The sequence below is a fragment of the Pristis pectinata genome, chromosome 43, assembly GCF_009764475.1.
Source record: "Pristis pectinata isolate sPriPec2 chromosome 43, sPriPec2.1.pri, whole genome shotgun sequence".
NCBI lineage: Eukaryota > Metazoa > Chordata > Chondrichthyes > Rhinopristiformes > Pristidae > Pristis > Pristis pectinata.
This window is the reverse complement of record NC_067446.1, coordinates 107117-132564: the sequence shown is the minus strand read 5'-3', so window position 1 is coordinate 132564 and position 25448 is coordinate 107117. Positions and strand designations below refer to the sequence as shown.

The 25448-nt window shown below is 42.6% G+C and overlaps 1 protein-coding gene across 13 annotated transcripts in view; it reads right to left on the bottom strand.

The window, feature by feature from the left end:
• Positions 1-25448, bottom strand: part of LOC127566641 (neural cell adhesion molecule L1-like) — a 230841-nt gene that overhangs the window by 181115 nt on the left and 24278 nt on the right. Inside the window, exon 2 of one of the 13 annotated variants that reach the window (XM_052009147.1) lies at positions 23173-23298. The exons of the other annotated variants lie outside the window; for them this stretch is intronic. The gene's annotated coding sequence lies outside the window, so the exon portion shown is untranslated. The remainder of the gene's footprint in view (positions 1-23172; positions 23299-25448) is intronic. 13 annotated transcript variants of the gene reach the window in all.

The following is a 25448-nucleotide window of genomic DNA, read 5'->3' as shown; positions in this document are numbered from 1 at the left end:
CCTGCAGTCTCCTCTATCTATACCCCTCAATTTTAAGTACCTCAATTATGTCCCCTCTTAACCAAGTCTGATCCAAGGAGAAAAGACCTAGTTTCTCCAGTCTCACCGCATAACTAACCTGCGCCATCCCAAGCGATGTCCTGGTGAATCTCCTTTGCACTCTCTCCAGTGCTATCTCATCCTTCCTATACCTTGATGACCAGAACTGAACATGGGACTCCAGCTGATGTCTGAGCAAGTTTTTATAAAGTTGGAGCATAACCTCCCTTCTTCTTTATTCAATGCCCTGACTCATGAAGTATGCCTTCCTAACCTTATCTACCTGTGTTGTCACCTTCAAGGATCTGTGGACTTGTATTCCACCTCTCTCTGGTCCTTAATGCTCCCCAAGACTCATCCATTCATGGTGTATGCCCTAGCCTCATTAGTGCTCCCAAAATGCATCAATTCGCATTTGTCTGGGTTAAACTCCATCTGCAATTTTTCAACCCATTTCACCAAAACATTGATATCTCTCTGCGGTCTAGGACTACCTTCCACACCATCAACATGGTCAGCATTTACTCAGTGGACAAAAGGGCCTATTTTTATGCTGTCTCTCTCTCTATGCTCTCTGACTTTGTCATCTGGGCTGCAGCTGGCTAATTCTACTGGAGATTTAACTTCATCTGGAATATATCTTGCTGTTGCAGCTTCCTTCCGTCTGCGCTTTTTGGAGATTCCTTGCTTTGAATTTGAAGGATTAAGTCAGCCTGGTTGAATTCATTTGATATGGAAATCTCCACTCACCATCACGGTAATGAGATTATGACGGCTGCGGGAGACAATACTCAGCGTCGGAATCACATAACGGCATTACTCAGAGACAGCCGATGAGAGACTTCCCTTTGTCCACATGACAACGGAATGCCTTTTGGAACAAGACTCCCATTTATTGTTGCTGAAGGTTTCCAACAACAGCCTCAATCTTTCAGGCAGGAAATTCCAGGAAAAGGTCACAGTGCTTCTTTAACTGACTTTATGTGGTTTATTTACAATACAAGCAATTTCAAGCCAGGCATTGAAGTTGATGCAGCACATTATCTTGGAAAGCATTCACTCAGTTGGAGTCAGAGGCTGAGACCACCTCCCGCAAGCTGTACAGCAAGTGAATTCACTAGATTAGGAGGCACGTGGCTGCCATTAGCTCTGGAAGGCAAGCACCTCTCACTGACAATACCCTGCGAGATCATGCAGAGCATCTGGGAACCTGGCAAGGAGAAAGGAAAGTTGCAGCCCTCTTAGTAGGCTCACAGAGTGAAGATATTGCATTGTGTGGGGCTGAACACATATGCACAAGTCAAAGCCTTCAGCCAAGAGCAGGAATAGGACAGTGACATTACCCTCCTTGTGCTGAAGAAGCATCAGGATAGGTACGAATTCCCCACCCTCTATTGTGGATGCTCAAGTTGTCAAGTCCATTCGAGGCAGCAATCAATAGTTTTCTTGTCTCTGAATAGATCATGGGATATGATGAGCAGGCAAGAAAGTAGGGGTTGAGGTGCTGAATCAGCCATGATCTTATTGAACAATGGAATACCCTCCACTTGTTTCTATTTCAGCCCTGGTGGAGAGATGGAAAGCAGGGCCTTCTTCATAGTTTTCCATTTAAGCTGATGACAGAGTCCCCATTTCAAATTAAGATACTACCGGGGTAAAGAAACCCAGGGCAGCTCCTATTTCAGGGACACACAAATAACCATCCACAATGTGCCTGATATTAATGTAGATCCGCTGAACAGTATCTTGTGCCCATATCAGTCTGTACTACTTTCATAAGGTTTCCATCACATAATTCATACCCTATCACATTCTCACTTTCCCACAGAATTAAGGCTGAACCCAAGCACAGAGGGCTCAGGATGAGGGACAAAGTGAAACTTTAAAAACCCACAAAACACTCTTTGATGTTTCCTCATTGCAAAGTCTCTTCTTTGCATCTCTTTTTGCTCCAACTCAAAGTTGCTTTGAGATATCTGAACTATTTTAGATTCTATCTTTTGCCATTCCCTCCCACTCATTCTCCCCAGCCTCTCAGAGTCTGGGGTTCTTGGTCTCAAAAGTCACGTCAAAAGACAATCAGCTTAATGATGGCACCAGCTACAGACCAGCCAGATTCCCCAACAAAGACAACACTGTTTAGTGACAATCAGGAGGGGTCAGGTTATTGACTGGTGCTGACCATTTTGAAATATTCATGCTGTTCCCCACTGTCCTCTGCTAAATTCTCTGGATCACAACATTCCTGTGACTAACCACAAACACACAAAGTTTAACCAAGCAATAACACCCCCACATACCTTTATCATACCTTTGGAGGAAAACTGGGGGGATAAATAGACAAATCCAGAATCTAGAGCAATTTGCAAAGCATTTGTTCAGTTAAAGTAGCAGATCCATTTGACAAGCAACATCAACTCCTATACCAGATGTGACACAGCAGTGGAAAGCAAGTATTATAGAGTTAACGATCATGCAGTCATGGACATCTTCCACTTGCTACATGCTAATTAAGTGAAGGACATTCACTATTTGTCCAGCAGAGCCTGTGGATAAGCACTGTACAAATAGAAAATGCTGCAAATCTTGAGAGATTTGTGGAGAATGAGAGTTAACCTTTCAGGTTGACAACCTTTCAAAAGAACTGCCGAATGAGTGGTGTGGAAAAATTGAGATTCATTACATGTTGGTGATGGAGAGATCTAGGGAGGGCAAGAGACCAGATGGTGCGACCCAGGCTGATCAGAAATTCTGAGGACGAGAGAAAAGGGGTCACACTGTGTGGGGTAATGGCTGGCAGCTAAGAAAGGGTGCAGAGTGGCAAAAGGGTCAGGGTAACTTTTTGATGAATATACAAATCAGAAGGAGTAGTTCATTCACCCCTCAAGCTCACTTCACCATCCCCAAAATCATAGCCAATCTGACTGAAATCTCATCTCTGCATCACACCTCCCCTCCAAGAATTTATCTAAACCTCTACCTTAAGAATATTCAAAGACTCTGCTTCCACCACCTTTGTAGGAAGTGAGTTCCAAAGATCACAACCAGAGAAAAAATTGTCTAATGATTGATTGTTAGCTTTTAAAATCCTGTCTCCTAGTTCTCGATTCTCCCACAAGGAAGCATCCTTTCTCCATGTCCACCCTGTCAGAATCCCTCAGGGCCTCATATTTTAATCAAATCCTCTCTTATTCTTCTAAACTCAAGTTGATACAAATCTTGCCTGTCCAACCTTTCCTCATAAGGAAACCTTCCTCTCAAAGCTATTAGTCTACTAACCATCCTCTGAACTGCTTCCGATGCATTAAATCCTTGCTTAAATAAGGAGACTCATACCATATACAGTAATCCAAATGATGCTTCACCAATGTTCTGTATAATTGAGCACAAATTCCCTACTTTCCTTTTCAATACTTCTCACAATAACCAATAATATTGTTAACTAACCTAATTATTTGATATACCTATATACTAGTTTTTTTGTAAATCATGCACTCACAGCCAGACCCTTCTATGTCTCCGAGCTCTGCAATCTTTCACCACTCTGGTAAGATACTTCTATTTTTATTTTCCTGCCAAAATGGATAATTTCACACTTTCCCACATTATGTACAAGGTGAAACCTGACAGCATAAATGGCAGTGATGCTTCACTCCCTGAGGAGCTCCACATCTTTTATGCACGCTTTGAAAGGGAGAATAACACTATACCTGTGCGAATCTCGACAGCATCTCTGATCTCTGTCTCAGAGGCCGACGCCAGAACATCCTTCAAGGGGTGAACCCACGCAAGGCGTCAGGCCCCAGCAGCGTACCTGGCAGGGTACTGAAAATCTGTGCCGACTAACTGGCTGGAGTGTTCAAAGACATCTTCAACCTCTCACTGCTGCTGTTGGAGGTTCCCACCTACTTCAAAAGGGCATCAATCCAGTGCTCAAGAGCAGAGTGAGCTGCCTCAACAACTCTCACCCAGAAGCACTCACATCTACTGTGATAAAGTGCTTTGAGAGATTGAACATGGCTAGAATTAACTCCTGCCTGAGCAAAGACCTGGACCTGCTGCAATTTGTCTACCACCACAACAACAGGTCTATAGCAGATGCAATCTCACTGTCTCTCCACCCGGCTTTGGAACACCTAGACAACAGCAAGATATACATCAGGATGCTGTTTATCAATTGAAGTTCGGTGTTCAACATCATCATCCCCTCAGTACTAATCAACAAGCTTCAAAACCTGGAGCCCTGTACCTCCCTCTGCAAATGCATCCTCGACTTCCTTATTGGGAGACCACAGTCAGTGCAGATTGGTAGTAACATCTCCTCCTCGCTGACAATTAATACAGGCGTGCCTCAAGGATGTGTGCTTAGCCCACTACTATACTCTCTCCACACTCATGACTGTGTGGCTAGGCACAGCTCAAACACCATCCACAAATTTGCCGATGACACCACTGTTGTTGACAGAATCTCAGATGGCGATGAGGAGGCGTACAGGAGTGAGAGATCGGCTGGTTGAGTAGGGTCGCAACAGCAACCTAGCACTCAACATCAGCAAGACCAAGGAATTGACTGTGAACTTCAGGAAGGAGAAGTTGGGAGAACACATACCAGTCCTCATTGAGGGGTCAGCAGTGGAAAAGGTGAGCAGCTCCAAGTTCCTAGTCGTCAACATCTCAGAGGATTTATTTTGGGGCAATCATACTGATGCAATCATGAAGAAGGTGCACCAGTGGCTCTCCTTCATTTGGAGTTGAAGGAGATTTGGTATGTCACCAAAGACTGTTGCAAATTTCTACAGATGTACTGTGGAGAGCATTCTGACTGGCTGCATCACCACCTGGTATGGAGGCTCCAATGCACAGGATCAAAAGAGGCCGTAAAGAGTTGTAGACTCAGCCAGCTCCAGCACAGGCACAACCCTCCCCACCATCATGGGCATCTTTAAGAGGCGGTGCCTCAAGAAGGCAGCATCCATCTTAAGGACCTTCACCATGCAGAACATGCCCTCTTCACGTTACTACCATCGAGGAGGTGGTACAGGAGCCTGAAGACCCACGCACAATGTTTCAGGAACAGCTTCTTCCCCTCCGCCATCAGATTTCTGAACGGACCATGAACACCACCTCGTTATTCCTCTTTTGCACTATTTATTTATTTTTGTAACTTATAGTAATTTTTATGTCATTATGTCTTGCACTGTACCGATGCCACAAAACAACAAATTTCACGACATATGTCAGTGATAATAAACCTAATTCTGATATTCCACTTGTCAGATCTTTGCCCTTTCACTTAACCTATCCATATCCCTTGGCGGCCTCCTCTCGCCTTCTTCACAACTTCCTTTCCAACTCATCTTTGTATCATCAGCAGATTTAGAAACTACACCTTCAGTGCCTTCATCCAAGTAATTTATATAAATTTTAAGAAGTTGAGGCCAAGAAAGCACATCAATACCTCTGCTTCCTCAGAAGGCTAAGAAAATTCAGCATGTTCCTATTAACCCTCATCAATTTTTATAGATGCACATAGAAAGCATTCTATCCAGATGCATCACAGCTTGGTACCGCAACTGCTCTGCCCAAGACTGCAAGAAATTGCAGGGAGTTGTGGAAACAGCTCAGTCCTTCACGAAAACCAGCCTCTCCTCCATGGACTCTGTCTACACTTCTCGCTGCCTCGGAAAAGCAGCCAACATAATCAAAGACTCCTCCCACCCCAGACATTTCTCTCTTCTCTCCTCTTTCATTGGGCAGAAGATACAAAAACCTGAAAGCACGTACCACCAGGCTCAAGGACAGCTTCTATCCCACTGTTTTCAGACTATTAAATGGACCTCTTGTATGTTAAAGATGAACTCTTGACTTCACACTCTGCCCCTTCATGGCCCTTGCACCTTATTGTCTACCTGCATTGCACTTTCTGTAACTGTAACACTATAGTCTGCATTCTGTTATTGCTTTTCCCTTGTACTACATTGATGTACTTATGTTTTGAGATGAACTGCACGGATGGCATTCAAAACTAAGTTTTTCCACTGTATCTCGGTAAATGTGACAAAAATAAGCCATTTTCAATTCCTAGCACAAATCCCCATGGGATGCCACTGGTTGCATCTTGCCAAACTGAAAAAGGCTCATTTATCCTTGCTCTGTTTCCTGTTAGCCAGCCAATCTTTTATCTGTGCCAATGTCTGTCCTACACTTAGAGCTTTTATGTTCCATAATAACCTATGATGCAGCACTTTATGAAATACCTTCTCGAATGTTAAATATAGCACTGGTTTCCCTTTATCCACAGTGCATGTTACTTAAGCAATTCCAATAAATTGGTTTTATATGAATTTCCCTCCACAAAAGCAAGTTCATCTCACCCAATTACCTTGAATTTCTCTTAGCCAACTATAAAATCTTGAATACTACCTTTAATATTTTCCCAATGAATTGAATTGGTTTATTATTGTCACGCGTACCAACCAACCACATACTATTCATACAGATCAATTCATTACACAGTGCATTGAGGTAGTACAAGGTAAAACAGTAATGGAACACAGAATAAAGTGTAACAGCCACAGAGAAAGTGCAGTGCAGCTAGACAAAAAGGTGTAAGGTCATAACGAGGTAGATTGTGAGGTCAAGATTCCATCCTATCGTACTAGGGGACTGTTCAATAGTCTTATAACAGTGGGATTTGAAGCTGTCCTCGAGCCTGGTGGTACGTGCTTTCAGGCTTTTGTATCTTCTGCCTGATTGGGGGGTGTGGGGGGGGGGGGGGGGTGAGAAAGGGGGTAGAAGAGAGAATGTCCAAGGTGGGTGGGGTCTTTGATTACGCTGGCTGCTTTACCGAGTCCATAGAGGGGAGGCCAGTTTTTGTGATATTAAGTTCCATTCCCTTTTTGAATAAAGAAATTACATTTGCTATTTTCCCTTCTAATGGAACTTTCCCCAGATCTAGGGAATTTTGGAACATTAAAATCAAAAGCACCAACTATCACCACTTCTTTTAAGACCCTAGCATAATGTCAAGTTTATTCAAGTTTATTGTCAGATGCACAAGTACGTGTGCACAGGTGCAATGAAAAAATTACTTGCAGCAGCATCACAGGCACATGGCATCAAAAAAACAGTATTCACAAGAAAAACAAAGTATAGTAATTTCTTTCACAAGAAAGAACACAAGTAGAACAAAAAAAAGTCCATTTAGTGAAGAGTGGTCATAGTGTTGCTAAACTGTTGTGATTAGGTTTTTGCCAGTTGGTTCAAGAACCGAATGGTTGAAGGGAAGTAGCTGTTCTTGAACCTGGTGGTGTGGGACTTCAGGCTTAAATGTCCATCAGAACCATGGGATCGTCAGACCACATTTCCAACAAATGGCTCAATACTACTTCCCTGGTTATTGTAATTTTCCTGGGTTCTTCCCTCCCTTTCAATTCCCTATATACAGCTATTTCTGGGACATTACTTTTTTTCTCTATTGTAGTTTGATCAAACCGTCTGTCTAATCCACGTAGAGTCGTAGATCATGCCATTTGGCCCACCACATCCATACCGAAGAGTGGAAATCTATCAGTCTCCTTGTTTTTCCATTATTAATCCCCCAAACTCTTTTGCTCTAGGCCCAATGCTCACTTTGTTAACTTCTCTTTTTTTTTAAAAAAATAGATAGAAACTTTTACTATCATCTCTTTTGCTCATACTTGAAATTTTCCTTCCTCATTAATCTTTTAATAATTGATTGTGTTTGTTTCCATATTTCCTTATGACATAGAAGGAAGCCATTTTCAACCCGTCAAGTGTATGCCGGCTCACAGAGCTATCTCAATCCTCAGTGTGTTGTTATTATGTAGTTATAAGAACTACAGTTCCCAGTAGGCAATGCAACGGGTCTCATGGGGAACAGGAAGTGACTGTAAAAAGAGATGGAAAGCAAGCCTCTCTGTTGTTGGTTAATAAAAACGTTCTGATGTTAAACCCACGCGAAGTTTGTCTCTTGATGAAGAACAACATAACAGTGTCAGAAGTTGGTGTGAGGTCTGAACAGGTAGAGTAGATGAATACTGTGTGCAATTGAGAAAGAGACAGTGAGTACGAAAGAAAAGCTGTAATAAGACGGAAAAATAGCTGGCCAGCATGGTGAGGGAGCACATTGTTCCTGAATTTCAGCAGTCACCGGATTCGACAAGAGAGATTCAGGTGAGAGGCCGAGAGTTCCTGTTATGGATAAGCTAAGTCCTCCCACTCCTATGCAGCTTACTGGCAATCTAACCGATAACTGGAAACACTTCAAACAGCGATTCAACATATATTTAGGTGCTAGTGGAGCGGGAGGGATGATGAAAATTGAAAGCGTCTATTTTTCTGCACGTGATCAGCAAAGATGCTTTGGACATCTATAACAGCTTTCAAATTGATGAGACAGCTTTTGAGTTGGGCACTTTGATGAAAAAATTTGAGGAGTATTTTTATCCCAAGTAAAAACATCACATTTGAGAGATATAACTTTTTTTCCTGTGACCAGAAACAAGGTGTTAGCTTCGACCAATACTTAGCCGAGCTTCACACACTCAGTACATCTTGTGAATTTGGAAATTTGAGAAACTCACTAGTTAAAGACAGAATAGTTTGTGGAATTTCAGATAATGGACTCAGAGAAAGACTGTTGCGTGAAAAGATTTGACCCTGGAAAAGGCGGTGAATGTGTGTAGGTCAGCAGAAACCACATGAGCACAAGCTAAGGAGCTGCACAGGGCAGACACAACAGTGCATGCTGTGAAAGCAGAGAAGCGGCACACAAGGCATTTCCGAAAGCTACAGCAAAGCAAAGAGGAAGGCTCAAACAGCAAATGCAGCAGATGTAGAGGTAGACACATTCCAAAGATGTGTCCTGCTTATGGGAAGTCCTGCAATAGCTATGGGAAGAAGAATCACTTTACAAGGTGCTGCAAAGCTAGGGCTAACAAGAGAAAGGCGCACACAGTTGATGAGGAAATGGAGAGATTCTTTATGGATTCTGCACAGACCATGACTGCTAGTAAAACAGAATGGATTGTTCCAGTAACTGTGAATGAGACAGTAATTCCATTCAAGCTTGACACAGGAGCTCAGGTGAATCTATTATCCATGGATGATTATAAGACTCTCACAGTAAAGAGTAAGATTTACCCTGTGAAGTTAAAGGTGACAGGCTACACTGGAGAGAAAGTTGCAGTAAAAGGGGGCTCTATGGTGACCTGTAAGCACAAGGGGCAGCACTTAAAATCACAGCTACTGATTGTAGAAAAGAGAGTATAGCCAATATTAGGTCTGAGTGCATGTGAAAAGCTCAACCTAGTGAAAAGAGTTTTCATAGTAGCTCCACGTACCAAAGATGACCACACAACACTCATGGAAGAGTATGCAGATGTCCTTGAGGGGTTCCGATACTTACTTGGTGTACACAAAATTCACATAGATGAGGCAGTGTCTCCTGTTGTCCATGCATGCAGGAAAGTTCCATTTCAACTTAGAGATAAACTTAAACAAGAACTAGCACGCATGGAACAGATGAATGTCATACAGAAATATTCTGAACTTAAACAACAGCTGAGAAGTCAAGAACAAATGGAGCAATGCCAGAAAGAGATAAAGGAAGCCATAAGAATACTTCGGTCAGATGTTAAAGCAGAAATTGGCAGTAGTTTGAAAGATTTCGATCAATCTTGCGTGGAACCAAAGAGTGATCCTGATGTTACTTTAGAAGAGGCAGAAACTCTTCAACATGAAAAGGAAAGTGTGAAGGAGAATGTTCCCTTTGCTGCCAATGAAAGGAGACATCCAATTTACAATGAGAGGTTAAGGCTGACTAAATTCAATTTTAAGGACGAGCAGTTGCAAGGAGAGGTGCTAAGAGAAAACTTACGGCAACAGGAAGGGAAAGAAAAACAGAATCATGACAAGACAGTGAAAAGCCTACCAGTCCTGAAGCCTGGGGATCAAGTGTGAATCTGAGATCATGATTCTGGCACATGGTCCATGCAAGGAGTTGTGCAAGAGGAAGTACATCCACATTCATACCAAATCTAGATGGAGCGAGGGACACCTCTGAGGAGGAACCGCGTGGATCTACGACCACAAACTCCAACCCATGGCTGTGACCTGTCCCCTGTCAGTACACCAAAGGGGCCAGCATATGGAGAAAATGAACGTGTGGACCAGAGTTCCCAGGAAAACACCAATAGTAATGCAGCAAATGAAAGCAACACACCTGTGAAAACAAGTACCAAACCAAAAAGGACCATTAAACCACCTCAGAGACTGATTGAAAGTTGCTGAATGGGCAAGGGTTCTTGGCAGGTTTAGAAGGACAAAGTATTGTGTTTGTTTTTCTTTAAAGGGGGAAGATGTGTTATTATGTAGTTATAATAAAGAACTACAGTTCCCAGTAGGCAATGCAAGGGGTCACATGGCAGAACAGGAAGTGGCTATAAAAAGAGAGGGAAAGCAAGCCTCTCTGCTGTTGGTTAATAAAAATGTTCTGATGTTAAACCCACGCAAAGTTTGTCTTTTGATGAAGAACAAACATAACACTCAGGGGGGAATTTACAGTGACCAATTAATCCACACAACTTCGGGATGCAGGAGAAAACTGGAACACACCAGAGGAAACCCACATGGTCAAAGGAAGAACACAGATGCAAAGGGGGTAAGGACTGTAAGACAGCAGCCTTACAAGCTACACCACTGTGCTGCCCAAATAACTGTATAATCTCCTGACCTGCCACCTGCCTTTGCACATTTATGTGATTTTTCTTTGACTTGATATCATCTTGAACTTTTTTTTTTAATTAACCATGAATAGTGGGCCGTCCCCTCAAATTTTATTTTCTCATTGGGACACATCAATTGTGTATACTGAAAAATCCCCTCAAAATGACTACCACTGCACCTTAATTCAGAATCAGATTTATTATCACTGATATAAATGACGTGAAATTTGTTGTTTGTAGTTTTGTGGCTGCAGTACAGTTCAGAGACATAAAGTTACTATAAATTACAAAAATAAATAAATAGTGCAAAAGGAGGAATAACGAGGTAGTGATCATGGGTTCATGGCTGGTGGGGAAGAAGCTGTTTCAAGCCTGATTGAGTGTGGATCTTCCGGCTTCTGTACCTCCTCCCCAATGGTAGTAACGAGAAAAAGGCATGTCCTGGATGGCGAGGGTTCTTAGTGTTGGATGCCACCTTCTTCAGGCACCACCTCTTGAAGATGTCTTCAATGGTGAGGAGAATTGACTGATCCCTTAGCCCAATTTGCCAGTACACTTCAGCTAGTGCCAGTTTTCATGCCCTTGTACTTGTCTTTATTTAAAATACTGATCTTGGATCAGTTTTCTCTCCCACAATCTAAATGCAAAATTGAATGGATTATGATCACCGTCACCAAGGTGCATATTGACAACGAGGTCATTATTTAAACCTACATCACGGCATACACCAGATCGAGTAAAGCCTGCTCCCTGGTTGGCTCCAGGACATGCTGTTCTAAAAAAACTATCCTGAAAACACTCCATTAACTCCTTGCATAGACTTCCTTTGTCCTTTTGATGTTTCCAATCTATATGTAGATTCAAATTTCCCATATTTATCACCGTACCTTTCTGATTACCTTTCCCCTTCTTCTGTCATACTCTGTCCTACTATGCTGCTATAGGACTTTTATACCACTCCCACAATTGACTTCTTGCCTTTAGTATTTCTCATCTCCAGCCTGGTTTCCTGAAAAGAAGTATCAGTGAAAACAGGCTGCGATGCGCAGTGAAGACGGACACCTTAGCAGGTGCTCTGATGAACTAGTTATAATAGTCTGCAGCCAATGGTGTGAAAGATATTGACCATTGTTGAATCCCGGTTTCTCACAGTGCAACAATGACCAGACTCCTTAGGCAGGAAGGTAATTTTGGAGGTGAGGTGGTGTAGAAGTGCAGGCCCTTCCTTCAGCACAGAGGAGGAATGCTTTCTTTCCAGTTACACTGATAATCACATTCCAACACAAGACTGATGGACGTGCAGGATCAGATTGAACACCACAACAAACATTGCGCTTACTGTCAGTTCTCTAATACAATTTCATGGAAGATGGATTAAAGAATTAGGAGAAATCAATTGTGTAATCCTGGATCCCCTCTGGGCTGACAGGAGAAAGCACGCCCGTTCTGTGTGACAAAGCACCATGGTTTCTGACCCAGGGTGGAGTACTGACACTTATTGACAGGTGATCAACCAGTTTCACACGAACCACATGTTAGTTAAAACTCTGTCCAATCCCATCACAGGGAAGTGGGGGAACGCACACTAACATTCACCACCCCATGCCAGAGAAATGACAGAACCCACGAAGCTCATTAGCATAACCAGGATTTGGGAATACCCTGACAACGTCTCAGGTACCTCAAGCTCACAATCCTAAATTCAAGGCTTGAATTTACTCTCTTATCCCTCCCAAGCTCCAACACAGGTCACGCCACCTGCTTCTTCACTGCAACGTCTACTGCACTTTGTCCAAATTTAAACCCATTCTTTCCCATGCATTCCTAATCAATCACTTCCTGACTTATCCCATCAGCTGCTCTTGTCTTCACCACCTTACAACTTCATTCGTGACCTGCTTACCAGAAGTAAGCTATGGGTCAGTCACTGTTCTCTACCAGTCAGACAGCTGTGCATTCAAATCCACCTCACAGATTTGAATCCATAATTCAGGTCAACACACCCATTGCAAATAAGGGAAGTACTTGCCCAAGGGTGTGGGAGCCTGGGATTCCCTAGAGTACAGAGTACAAAGGCTGGTTGGCTGTGCTGAGCCTTAATAAAATACCTGGTTAAGCCACAACTGGAGCACTGCATCATTTCTGGTCACTGCACTTTAGGAAAGCTACAGTTACTAGAATTGACTACGTAGAGAGGACACAGAACTGGACTGGTTCTGTAAGTGAGAGACCTCAGCTACAAAGTTAGAATAGAGGCGCTGAGATTATTCTCCTTGGAGCAAAGAAGTTGAGGGGAAATTTGCTGGTGGAGTAATATTGTGATGGGTTTAGATTTGATAGACAGAGGGAAGCTGTTCTCAAGAGCAGATAGTTCCAGATGACAAAGGGTCAAGGTGAAAGGCAAAAGACAGGAGTGGCAGAGGAGGGAAGTGTGGAAAAGTTGGATGATTTTACTTTACGCTGACAACTAACAGTCCATTGGAGTGGTGGTAATGGAAGCAATTGGGACTTGCACAATGTATATTTTAACTTGCTCTTTAGCACAGATAAAGCAGCATAATCACCCTCTAACTTCTCCTTTTAACCTGGTCTCACCCTACCACAGATATTCCCCTTTTCCTATCATCCGTCCTGGCACCTTCTCTGCAACTTAAAATTGTTTTTCTTCCCCACCCACCTCTCTTCCCCAGTTCTAACAAAGCAACTCCAAGAGAAAGCAGTAGAAAATGTGATCAAATGGATTCGCCTGCAAAGAGCCAGCATGGACCCAATGGGCCATATAGTCTTCCTCTGTACCGAACAACACTGCTCCTTTTCTCACCTTTAAAGGAGACGATCAACAGAAAGCTGGACGTAAAAGATCCTGCATCCTCCCCAGTGCACTGGGCCGATGTTCATTACTTAGTCAAAACCACTGAGTGCGCTTAACAGGTCATTATGGCTGCTTGTGGGAACTTGTTGGCCACACATTGATTAATGCATTTCCAACATTTTAACTCCTTTAATGTAGCACTGTGCGACATATCAGGGTCATATAAAGAAACAGAAGGCATTAGTTAATACGTGTCCGAAAAATTCACAGACCAACAATGACTGGCTGCCAAGTTCATTCTAGGCAGAGATTCTGAAGAGATCATGGGATACGATGATCAGGCAAGAAAGTGGGGTTGAAGCACAGAATCAACCACGATCTTATCGAACAATGGAAACAGCCTTCACTTGTTCCTATTCCTAAGGACTTTGAGGCACAAATCCTAGAGGGGTTTCAACCTGCTACCTCAGAGGTTACCAACCAAGAGACTTCAGATACTAGAATCTGGAGCAACACAGCAGGGTTAAGCAGTATGTGTGTGTGTGTGTGGGGGGGGGGGGGGGGGGGGAGAGAGTCGGTGGGGGGTTGGGAGGAATTGTCGACATTTCAGGTCTTCAGAGGTTGGCATGTTGTTCTCAGCCAAGGCTAGCACTCACCCTTTACCCTGGTGGAGAGATGGAAACTAGGGCCTTTTCCATAATCTTCCCTGTGAACTAATGACAGACTCCCAAATTCAAGTTAGGAAAAATACAGAAACCCAAAGCAATTCCTATTAATTTCTGGAACATACAAGCAACCAGTCTTTCGTGCCCAGGTCAGTTTGTACTACTTTCATCGTGCAATTCATGTTCTCAGACACAAATTTCCCAGTTTCCCACATAATTTAGGCTGAAGCCAAGCAGAGGGGGCTCAGGGTGAGGGAAAAAAAGTGAAACTAAAAACCCACAAAACACTCTTTGATTTTTCCTCATTGCAAAGTCCATCTCTTTTCGCTCCAACTCAAAGTTGCTTTGAGATATCCGATCTATTACAGATTCTATCTGTTGCCTTTCCCTCCCACTCATTCTCCCCAATCTCTCAGAGTCTGGGGCTCTCAGTTTAAAAGTCACATCAAAAGACAATCAGCTCAATGATGGCACCAGCTACAGACCAGCCAGACTTCCCAATTAAGACAATTGGACCACTGTTTCTGTCAGAAGGGGTCAGGTTATTGACTGGTGCTGACCGTTTTGAAATATTCATGCTGTTCCTCCCCCCCCCCCCCCCCCCCCCCCCCCCCACCCCCCCCTCCCCCCCCCCCCCCCCCACAATTCTCTGCTAAATTCTCTGGATCACAACGTCCCTGTGACTAACCACAAACACACAACAAGCCACAACACCCCCACATTTATCGTGCATTTGGGGGAAAACTGGGAGATAAGTAGACAAATCCAGACAACCAGAGGAACTTGCAAGCTATTTGTGCAATTAAATTAGCAGATTCATTTGACAAGCAACACCTACCCTATACCAGATGTATAGTAGCAAGTGATAAACATTGTAGAGTTTCTTGTTAATGATCACGTAGTCATGGACATCTTCCTGATTTAATGCTAATTAAGTAAAGGATGTTCACTAATCATTTGGCAGACCTGAAATGAGTATTACACAAACAGTAAAAGCTGGAAATCTTGAGAGGGTCTGTGGAGAGGAAAGGAAGGCTAACCATTCAAGTCGATTACCTTTCCCCTACACAAAGCCATTCCAACTATCCCTAATATCCATGTTTTTCCAAAAATTAATAAATCCCATCTCCAAGAATCTTCTCCAATAATTTCCCCAAGGCTCACTGGCCTTTAATTTGCTGGATCCCTATTGCCCTTCTTAAACAAATGAACAACATTGGCTATTCTCCAGTCCTCCTGTGGCTAAAGAGGATATGAAAATCTCTGTCAAGGCCCCAGTAATCCCTGCTCTTGCCTCCCTCAGTAACCTGGGATGGATCCCATCAGGCCCTGGAGACTTAGCCACCTTAATGCTCTCAAGGGACCCAACACCACCTCCTCCTTGATATCAACATGCCCCTCCCTGATCTCACTATCCTCCATGTCCTTCTCCGGGGTGAATACTGATGCAAAGTACTTATTTAGTATCTCACCCACTTCCCTCTGGCTCCAGGCATAAATTCCCTCCTTTGTCCTTGAGTGGTCCTACCCTTTCCCTAGCAACCCTCATTCCTGTTGATGTAAAAACTCAAGATTGACAGTGCTGACAGGCTATTCAACCTCTGGCAGAATCAGAGTCCAATCTACTTCTCCTCCAAAAGCCCTTGCACACGCACTTTCTAACAGGAATTACACAAGAACATCAGCAATAGAAGACTATTCAAGCTCATGTGCACACTCCCACATTTAATAAGATCATGGCTGATCTCAGTACTATATATTGTACTCCAAGGTCTCTCAGTTTAACAACACTCCCTGGGACTCTGCCATTCACTGTGTATGTCCTGCTCTGATTTAACATCCCAAAATGCATCACTTTGCACTTGCCCAAGTTAAATTCCATCTGCCACTGCTTTGCCCACTTTCCCAGTTGACCTAGATTCTGTTGTAACCTTAAACAACCTTCTTCACTATCCACTATACCAGCAATATTCTTTAGTATTAGGACTCCTTTTGCATTTTACTTTATTCTAAGCATAGAATATCTTGAAGTATTTAATTCTCAGTGTCTTTGAAACCATAGTTCCATAATGGCTATTTCCATTTTAACAAGATAAACGAATTTTCTTGCTACAAATGCTGCACACACACAGATAAAGAGCATTCAGTTTTGGCTTCTTACCATTTTTCCCAGCTCTGACACAAATTGAAGGTACCCTTGTACATTTGTATCCTCTCTCTTCCCGAGAGATTCTCGCCATCATTACACACTTTGCTACCCTAACATTTCTTTAACTTTCAAAGTTTTACCTGCCATCCACTATTTCGTTTAAAGCCTGATCCACAGCTCTGGTTTTATGATTCACTGAGACACTGGTCCCAGCACAATTCAAGCAAACCCAGCTCCCTCATCCCTCAGCACTGGCACACCATGATCTGAAACCCATTTCTCCCATACCAGTCTTTGAGCCAAACATTCACCTCTCTGATCCTCCTGACCAAATGCCAATTTTCAAAGAATGCTGCCTTTGTTGGACCCCAGCTGCTCATAGTCCTTCCGCAATTCTATGTTGTCAATTCCCACATGGCCCACGATCTTTCCCCTCCCACCAAGGTCCTCTCCAGAAGTACAGCAAAATCCTTAAGCTTGGTTTCAGGGAGGCAACAAAGCCTTCAAGACTTAGATTTGCAACAACAAGAAAAAAATATTTATCTCGCTAACTATGCTATTTCTTTCACCACTACATTCTTTTTCATTTTCCTCCAATTTTAATGGGTCCCTGTACCAAGGTTCTGTGATTAGTTTTGCTCATCCATGCTGCAGGTCCTGCTCTCTTCCTGCACAGGCTGCAAGGATCTTCCACTGTGGCTCACCCAGTGCTAACTTCTGGATCCACATACCCACCTAACAGTCACACCCTCCTGTTCCACTGCAATTCCTAACCCAAGTAACTTTCCCCCTTCCTGAAGCATTGCAGTGTCTGAATCTCAGACTCCAGCTCATCAACTCTGAGCTGAAGTTCGTCAAGCTGCAGATACCTAATCTAGATGTGGTCACAATAGACCACAAGGGTTTCCATCAGCCTCCTTACTACAACATGACACCATCTAAATTTAATTATTTCCAGTTATTTACTTAAATATATAGATACAACACTGCCTCTACCTCAAAGCCTCTTACTCACAAAAGTCTACACTCTGTAGCCATTTAACTCAGTAGGCACTGCACATTGTGCTAAAAAAAAGACTTTCTGAAACAGCTGACTTCAGTTAACCAGTCAATGGGCAACAGGCAGTAGTTCAACCAATTTCTCACCATGCTGAGGACATAAGAGGCGAAGTATAGTGGCCTTGCCCTCAATCCCGCCTGAAGTTAGCCAATTAGTTAGTCCAGGAACAAAGGCAAGTGCTCTTTGTGCTCTGCTCCACTCTGCAAAAGTGCACTATTTTTCATTCATTGCTGGCACAACCAACATTCATTGTCCATTTGCAATTTCCCATGGGTAAGTGGCAGTAAGCCACTTCAAACCACTGAAGTTCATGTGGTAAAGGTGTTCCCATAGTCCTATTGGGGCAGGAGTTCTTGGATTGGAGCTCAGCGGCTGATAACTTCCAAGTTGAGAAGGCTTCCGATTTGGGACCGGATCCTGCAGGCAGTGGTGTTGTTATTCTCTCTATTATTGGGACTGGAAATTCATCTTGCCTTGGATAGGATTAATTAGAGGTTAACACGGAACATGTATGCATGACATTCCCTGATAACTCTGTGTAGTCTATTCTCAAGATTACATACACAGAAGTACAAAGTCTGGTCCACTAAATTTTAAACAAAATAAATTTCCCACATAGTTTCCTTTAGACCTCTTACACTAGCTCGCATCAATTTCCTAGCAACACAGCTGGTAGAGCCTGGGACTGGAAGCTGTTGGGTGTAAATTCACTGTACCAAACTCCAACCACCCTCTCCTCACTCTACAGTAAAAGCCCATGGAGTTCGTCAAGAGACTCCTCTCATTGCCTCCAAAACGTTGCCTTTCTAGCATTAAACTGATCTGGGCTGATTTAAACTGCAATTGTATATGCAAGCCACTCCACAAGCTGCAGTAGTTTCTATGGAAACACATATTCCTATCTCACTGCTGAATCTGTCACCGTATCTGACTCTGACAAACCCTGTTATCTGACAACAGTGGCTGCATGGTGGAGCTATTAGCTGCTCCAAATCAGAATCTGGTAAAATAAAATTCTCTCTTCCATTAAGACTCCTTTCGTTCAGCTCAGTCGATGTACCAGCAGAATTTACAGCATATAAAAGAGGCCATTCATCCCCTCTTCTGTTCCATAATATCCTCCTTTCACCCCTCAACATTCTTCTATTCTTTTCTCCACTGTTCATCAACCTTCCCCTTAAACCCTTCTCTGATCACTGTTCCACTGTCTTCCTCACTCTCAGTGTAGAGATTTTTTTTCTGAATTCCCAATTGGATTGACTGATGACTCATACCTGAAGTCCCTCATTCTGCCCTCCCCCACAAGTGGGCTCTTCTCTGCACTTACTGTATCAACCTTTCTTAGGTTGAAAACCTCCCTCTTGTTTCCCCCTTAGCCTGCTTTGTTCTAGAGAAAGACAGCTAGCTTCTTTGTCCTTCTTGCTTGGTAGAAACTCTCAGTTCCAGCATTAACTGCGTAGTTATTTTATTGCATCTTGCACATAATGTGGAGTACAGAATTGTGCCCCGTATTGTGGGCTGCTTTTCTCCCCCCAACAATTTTTCCATTTTTTTCCTCTATCAATCTAGAAGTGAACCACACTGATGGGTTTGTTTAAAATGACATTATTAATCAGTATCATAGCCTTTTAATAAATTGCGGCCCAGCCCATCTAAATCTGTTAACTCCTCTATTGCTTTTAGACTCCAAGCATTATGAGGTCTCCTCATTTTCCAACTTTGCATGCTCACTCTTCAAAATTTTAATGTGATTTTGTGAATGGTATTAGCCATATCCCCAATTCTGAAACTGCCCATTTGACGTTCAGAGCCTCAAATGACATGAGCACAGAACCTAACCCGACAAGTTAGATATAATTGACAAGTGAGATAGATCGGCTGGTTTAGTGGTGTCGCAACAACATCACACTCCCATGTTAGCAAGATAAAGGAACTGATTGTGGACTTCAGGAAGGGGAAGTTGGGAGAACACACACCAGTCCTTATAGAGGGTCAACGGTGGAAAGGGTAAGCAGGCGTCAACATCTCAGAAGACCTATCCAGGGCCCAACACATTGATGCAATCACGAAGAAGGCACGCCAGTAGCTCTACTTCGTTAGGAGCTTGAGGAGATTCTGTATGTCACTAAAGACTCTTACAAATTTCTACAGATGTACGGCGGAGCGCATTCTGACTGGTTGCATCACCTCCTAGCACGCAGGCTCCAATGCACAGGATCGCAAGAGGCTGCAGAGGGTTTTAGACTCAGCCAGCTCCATCACAGGCACAACCCTCCCCACTATTGAGGACATCTTCAAGGGGCAGTACCTCAAGAAGGCGGCATCCACCACTAAAGACCTTCACCATCCAGGTGATGCCCTCCTCTCGTTACTACCATCAGGGAGGTGGTACAGGAGCCTGAAGACCCACACTCAATTCAGAAACAGTTTCTTCCCCTCTGCCATCAGATTTCTGAACGGTCCATGAACACAACCTCAGTATTCCTTTTTCGTTTGCACTATTTAGTTTTGTAACTTATAGTAGTTCTATGTCTGCACAGTACTTCTGCAAAACGACACATTTCACGTTGTTCATGTCAGTGAAAATAAATCTGATTCTGGTTCTGACAAGTTATTGCAGTACTGAGGAAGCTTACTGCAGTCAAATATCACCATTGCAAGGAGATGTTTTGTCAAGGTCCTATCTGCCTATTCAGTTGGATGTTACATATTACCCAGCACAAGGGGAAAACAAGAGCACAGGGCTCTCCGAGTATCTCAAGGAACCTCGACCAACAAACAAAACAGGTTACCGGTTTATTCAGCCATTTGCGCTTGTGGAACACTTGTGCACAATATAGTTGCTGTGTACTCAAATAGCAGTGGTGTCCCAAAAGACAGCAAAGCTCTTTCCTTTTATCACACAGTTGAGGTAGGGAGTAAAGCAAAGATTAGACCAGTTTCAGAGATGGCAGGTTCGATGTACAACAATAGAGTGAAAAGACTAAGAATTTTAGAAGAATGGAAGATCTCCTTGAAACTTATGACTCTTACAGGGTTCACCAGGCTGGATGCATAGAGAATACTTCCCTTTGCAGAGAAATCTAAAACCAGGGGGTCACAGTCTCAGAAAAAGGGGTAGGCCATTTAGATAAGAGATAAGATTTCTTTATTAGTCACGTGTACATCAAACCACACAGTGAAATGAATCTTTTGCATAGAATATTCCGGGGGCATCCCGCAAGTGTCGCCATGCTTCTGGCACCAACATAGCACGCCCACAACTTCCTAACCCGTACATCTTTGGAGTGTGGGAGGAAACCGGAGCACCCGGAGGAAACCCATGCAGACATGGGGAGAACGTACAGACAGCGGCTGGAATTGAACCCGGGTCGCTGGTGCTGTAATAGTGTTACGCTGACCGCTACACTACCGTGCCTGCCGTACTGAGATGAGAGATTTGTTCGTGCAGGGGATAGTGAATCTTCAGGAATACTCTAACCCAGAAGGCGCAGAGTTTGTTTAAAACAAAAGGTCAATAGATTGTTGAACATTAAGGAAATCAAGAATTGGGATAATGGTCCAGGAATGTGGCACTAAGGTTAAAAGATCAGCCATGATGTTGAAGAATGATGCAACAGGCTCAAAATCCCTGCTCCAATTTCTTGTGTGTCAGCCCAGATTGGGAGCGGAGACTGGGGGCAAAATGAGATGAGTTCAGCATTGACTCACTAAATCATATCAATAATGCAGTCAGTAAAACGGTGTGCAAACAAGTTAACACTGCAATGATGCAATGCTCAAGAGGGCTGCTTACCCCAAGACACTGCATGGTAGGCAAAGGGAATATATAGCGTCTCTTGTCATCTTATAAACACTGGCTGGTTACAGAAGCTACACTGTAGGTGCACAACAATCAACTAATGTTTTTTTATATATATGAAAACATAAAGATCGATATACTAAACATTCTAAATACATGCTTGTAAAAGACAGAGCAACGACCCAATAACAAGATAATACCACGATGTAAACCTAATTAATCTTGTACTGGAGAAATACTTGTTAAAAATCTATTTTTGCTTCATCTGAAAGGAACAAAAAGTGATAGGATCACAATTAATAGAATTTAATCTGCCTGCTAGTTTAATGTGTAAATCTACAAGCTCTGCAGTGCAGGAGGATTACAGGACCATTTCCATGTGCCAATCCCAGGTAAATGGTAGAAAATGTAATCAGTTGATTAGCTCTGGGGGCAGGTGGGTGGCAGTGCTTCTTAGACAGAGAGAGAGAGAGAGACACACACAGACAGAGACAGAGAGAGAGAGACAGAGAGAGAGAGAGACAGAGAGAGAGAGAGACAGAGAGAGAGAGAGACAGAGAGAGAGAGAGACAGAGAGAGAGAGAGACAGAGAGAGAGAGAGACAGAGAGAGAGAGACAGAGAGAGAGAGACAGAGAGAGAGACAGAGAGAGAGACAGAGAGAGAGACAGAGAGAGAGACAGAGAGAGACAGAGAGAGCAAGCAAAAGAGAGGGGGAAAAGAGTGAGAGAGGGAGGGATGTGTCAGACAGTGAAGATTCAGGCACTGATCTGAGAGAAAAATTGAGTCAGTCCTTGCTAGATCTTAATTATCTCTCTGGCAGACTTTTCCCCACATACTTCAGTGTGAATTCCAGTTAATGGAATACTCCTGGGCAAACAGCTTATTCACTTACTGAGTAGTAAAGGAGCTTGCTGCAGAAGCAGCTTTCACTCAACCAACGTTCTGAAAATTAAGTTACTGTTAAACTTAAGTGCAACCAACTTACTCCCTAGTGCATTTAAAGATTATTCTCCCTTTTCCAGTGGAAGAGAAGTTAAGTGCTTCTGCTCTTTTCCTAATAATTTAACTGATTTCCATAGGGCCATTCAAAATTGCATACTCTCAACTCCCCAGATACATGAAAAGCTAATATTTATAAAAGACCCAATAGATGTACTTAAAGCAGGTACACATTTCCTTCTGTTACAACTCTTCTCCTCTCTTGAAGATGGTACTTTGAGTAGGAGGAGGGCAATCAGCCCCTGGAGCTTTGTAATCAGTTTCTTAACTCTCTGTCTTGATGCTGTAACCCTGACTAAAAAATGCAATCTCTGTCTTGAAACGTTGAATTGACATCCACTATCAACAGCATTCTGCGAGAGCGGGTCCCAGACTTTGTATGAAGAAGTGCTCCTGTAATATCCTGCCACTATTTGAGGTTGCAATCCACCAGTTATTCTCCCTCTTCACCTCAAGTTCATTGATTAAATCACACATTCATAAAATCATCATACCACAGGAATCCGTTCAGCCCAAGTTTGTGCCAGCACTTCATAGAGCAATCCAGCCTATCCTACTGCAAATTATTTTCCCTTATCCTGTTCCCTTTTGAAAACCATGATTATATTCACCACCCTTACAAGCAGCAGGTTCCAGAACCTAACCACAAGTATTTCTTTATATCCCTCACCCCACACCCATTTCTTTCACCCATTACTTTGATTCTGTATCCCCTGATCCTTGAACCAACCACAACAGAATGTTTCCCCTCTTTAAGCCATTTGTTAATCTTGTACACTTCTACCAAATCTCTCCATAACCATCCTGCTCCTCTGACATTCCATCCTCTAGTATCCTTTCTTTCTAACCTATGCATAACATCCAACCTTTTACTTTCCTCCCATTTGTGATAATTACCCCTCGATTGGTTGTCCGTGCATGTCCACCAGTTAGTGATGATTTATGTCTTAGAGTCCCCATAACTCTTTGCCCATCCAAAGTTTGACAAGCGCCTCAGCGTCACAGGTAATCCCCATCTGGGAACTGTAAGGGGAAAGCGTCATCAGAAGTGTTGACAATGGAAAGATCATCGTTAACATACTTGACCCCATCTCCTTGCAAGATTTGCTTCAAATTGTTTCACCTTTTTCTAATGGTACAAGAGGTTCAGGAAGAGAGAGACAGCCATATACATTGAGAAGACTTTCTGACCTTTTTTTTTAATTAATAGAAGGCACAAGGTACCAAACCTTCATTAAAAAACTATTAAGAGTATTGCACCCATCTCTGAACAATACATTTTACAAAGGATGTCAAGGTTTTGGAACGAGTGCGGAAGAGATGACCAGAATGGCCCCAGGGACAAGAGCCATTGGTTCAGAAAAGGCCAACTAATAATCTAAAAGTGACATACAAAATTATTAAAAGCTTTGACAGAGCATAACAATTTTTTTTCCCAGGAATATAGCTAATCGGAATAAGGTTTATTGTCATTGTCTTGAATGGCGTGAAACTTGCTTTGCAACAGGAGTACAGTGCAAAGACATAAAATTACCAGAAATTACAAAATAAATAGTGCAAAAAAAAAGGAATAATGAGGTAGTGTTCATGGATCATTCAGAAATCTGATGGCAGAGGGGAAGAAGCTGTTCCTAATCCATCACCCATGGGACTTTGGTGCTGCTGGACTGACAGATTTTCTGGACTATTGGATGTTATTCTGATACACTACCACACTTAATTCACAATGTTTTAGATGTTACACAGTAGAATAAAATTTTCCAGTTAACCCAGTGAGTTAAGGAGCACGAGAAACAGGGCATATGAGGCAGTACGAAACCAATCGGGTTTTCCAAATCAGATAGTGAATTATCGAAGCTTTAGTGTGCATAGATTTAAAATAAATTTGAAAAGAACAAGAGGATTTTTTTTAATACAGAGCAAATTATGATATTTTGGAATGGGAGTGGAAGCAGCAACTTTCAAAAAGAAGTTGGATAATCACCTTTTGGGAAATGAGTTGCAGCTCTATGAGACTAATTACTCACTTCTTTTGAAGAGCTACTCAGGCACAATGGCTTTCTCCAGTACTTTCGCAATCAGTTTCCAGAAATCACTGGATTGCAATAACAATTTGAAAAGCTGATGGAATTTTGGTTTTCCCCGAGTTCTGGGGGCTTAGCTCAATTTATAACCAGTTACCTCAGCAGAGACTGCATATGAAATTCAGAACCTTTAAATGCTTAGAAGATGATGAGTTCTCATTTCAAAACTATAGTCAATTTGGCACATCATTCAGTCAATAAAACTTCACACTGCATATGAGTCTGTGTCAGGGCCAGGTATTTTAGTCTCCCTCTTCTCTTATTAATAATGTCTGAGCCAATTAGCTTAGAGGCACACTTCACAGGCATGATCAATAGTTTGCTCTTCCCTCCCAATCCCTCCCTGCTTTGAGAAAGCCAATCTCTGCAGCACAAGCAAGCAGGAAACCTCCCAAGGTCATTTCTTGGATGCCAGAAAGATTTTTTTGTTACTCCAAGTAGCATCAACTTCCAGCAAGAGCAGCCAGCAAGTGTTTCAGGATTAGGCCAGCACCTCAGATTAGGGAGGAAATTCTAGAACTATACACCTGAGCAAAGACGGCTTAATACCTTTTCTCAGGAGCTGACAAAATATGTTTTATATTCCTCAACCTAATCAGCCCTTTCTTCTACATTCTCTCCCTGCTACATCGTTCCACTCACAAAGCCATTGGTTAAATTGGTTCTTTAGCAATGAGTGTTAGCTAGTTATCTGAATGTAGGAAAGATCAAAACAGAACCGAACCCAGTCAACTCAAACACAAGTGAGATTGCACCAAAGCAATACTCCACTTTCCATAATTACAGTTGTGGAGCAGGGTTAATATCCAATAATACACAACAGTTGTGTATAATCCAACAATTTTGTTTGGCATCAGTTAAAATGCAATAAAAACATTTTCACCACGTTCATAATGTGTCTCACGCAACATTATTCTGAAGTTTATCAAATGATATTCAGATCAGAACCAGGTTTATCATCACTGACATATGACATGAAATTTGTTGTTTTGCAGCAGCAGTACAATTATAGTTAAATTACTATAAATTACAAAATAAATAAATAATGCGCAAAAAAAAGAACAACAAGGTAGCGCTCACAGGTTCATG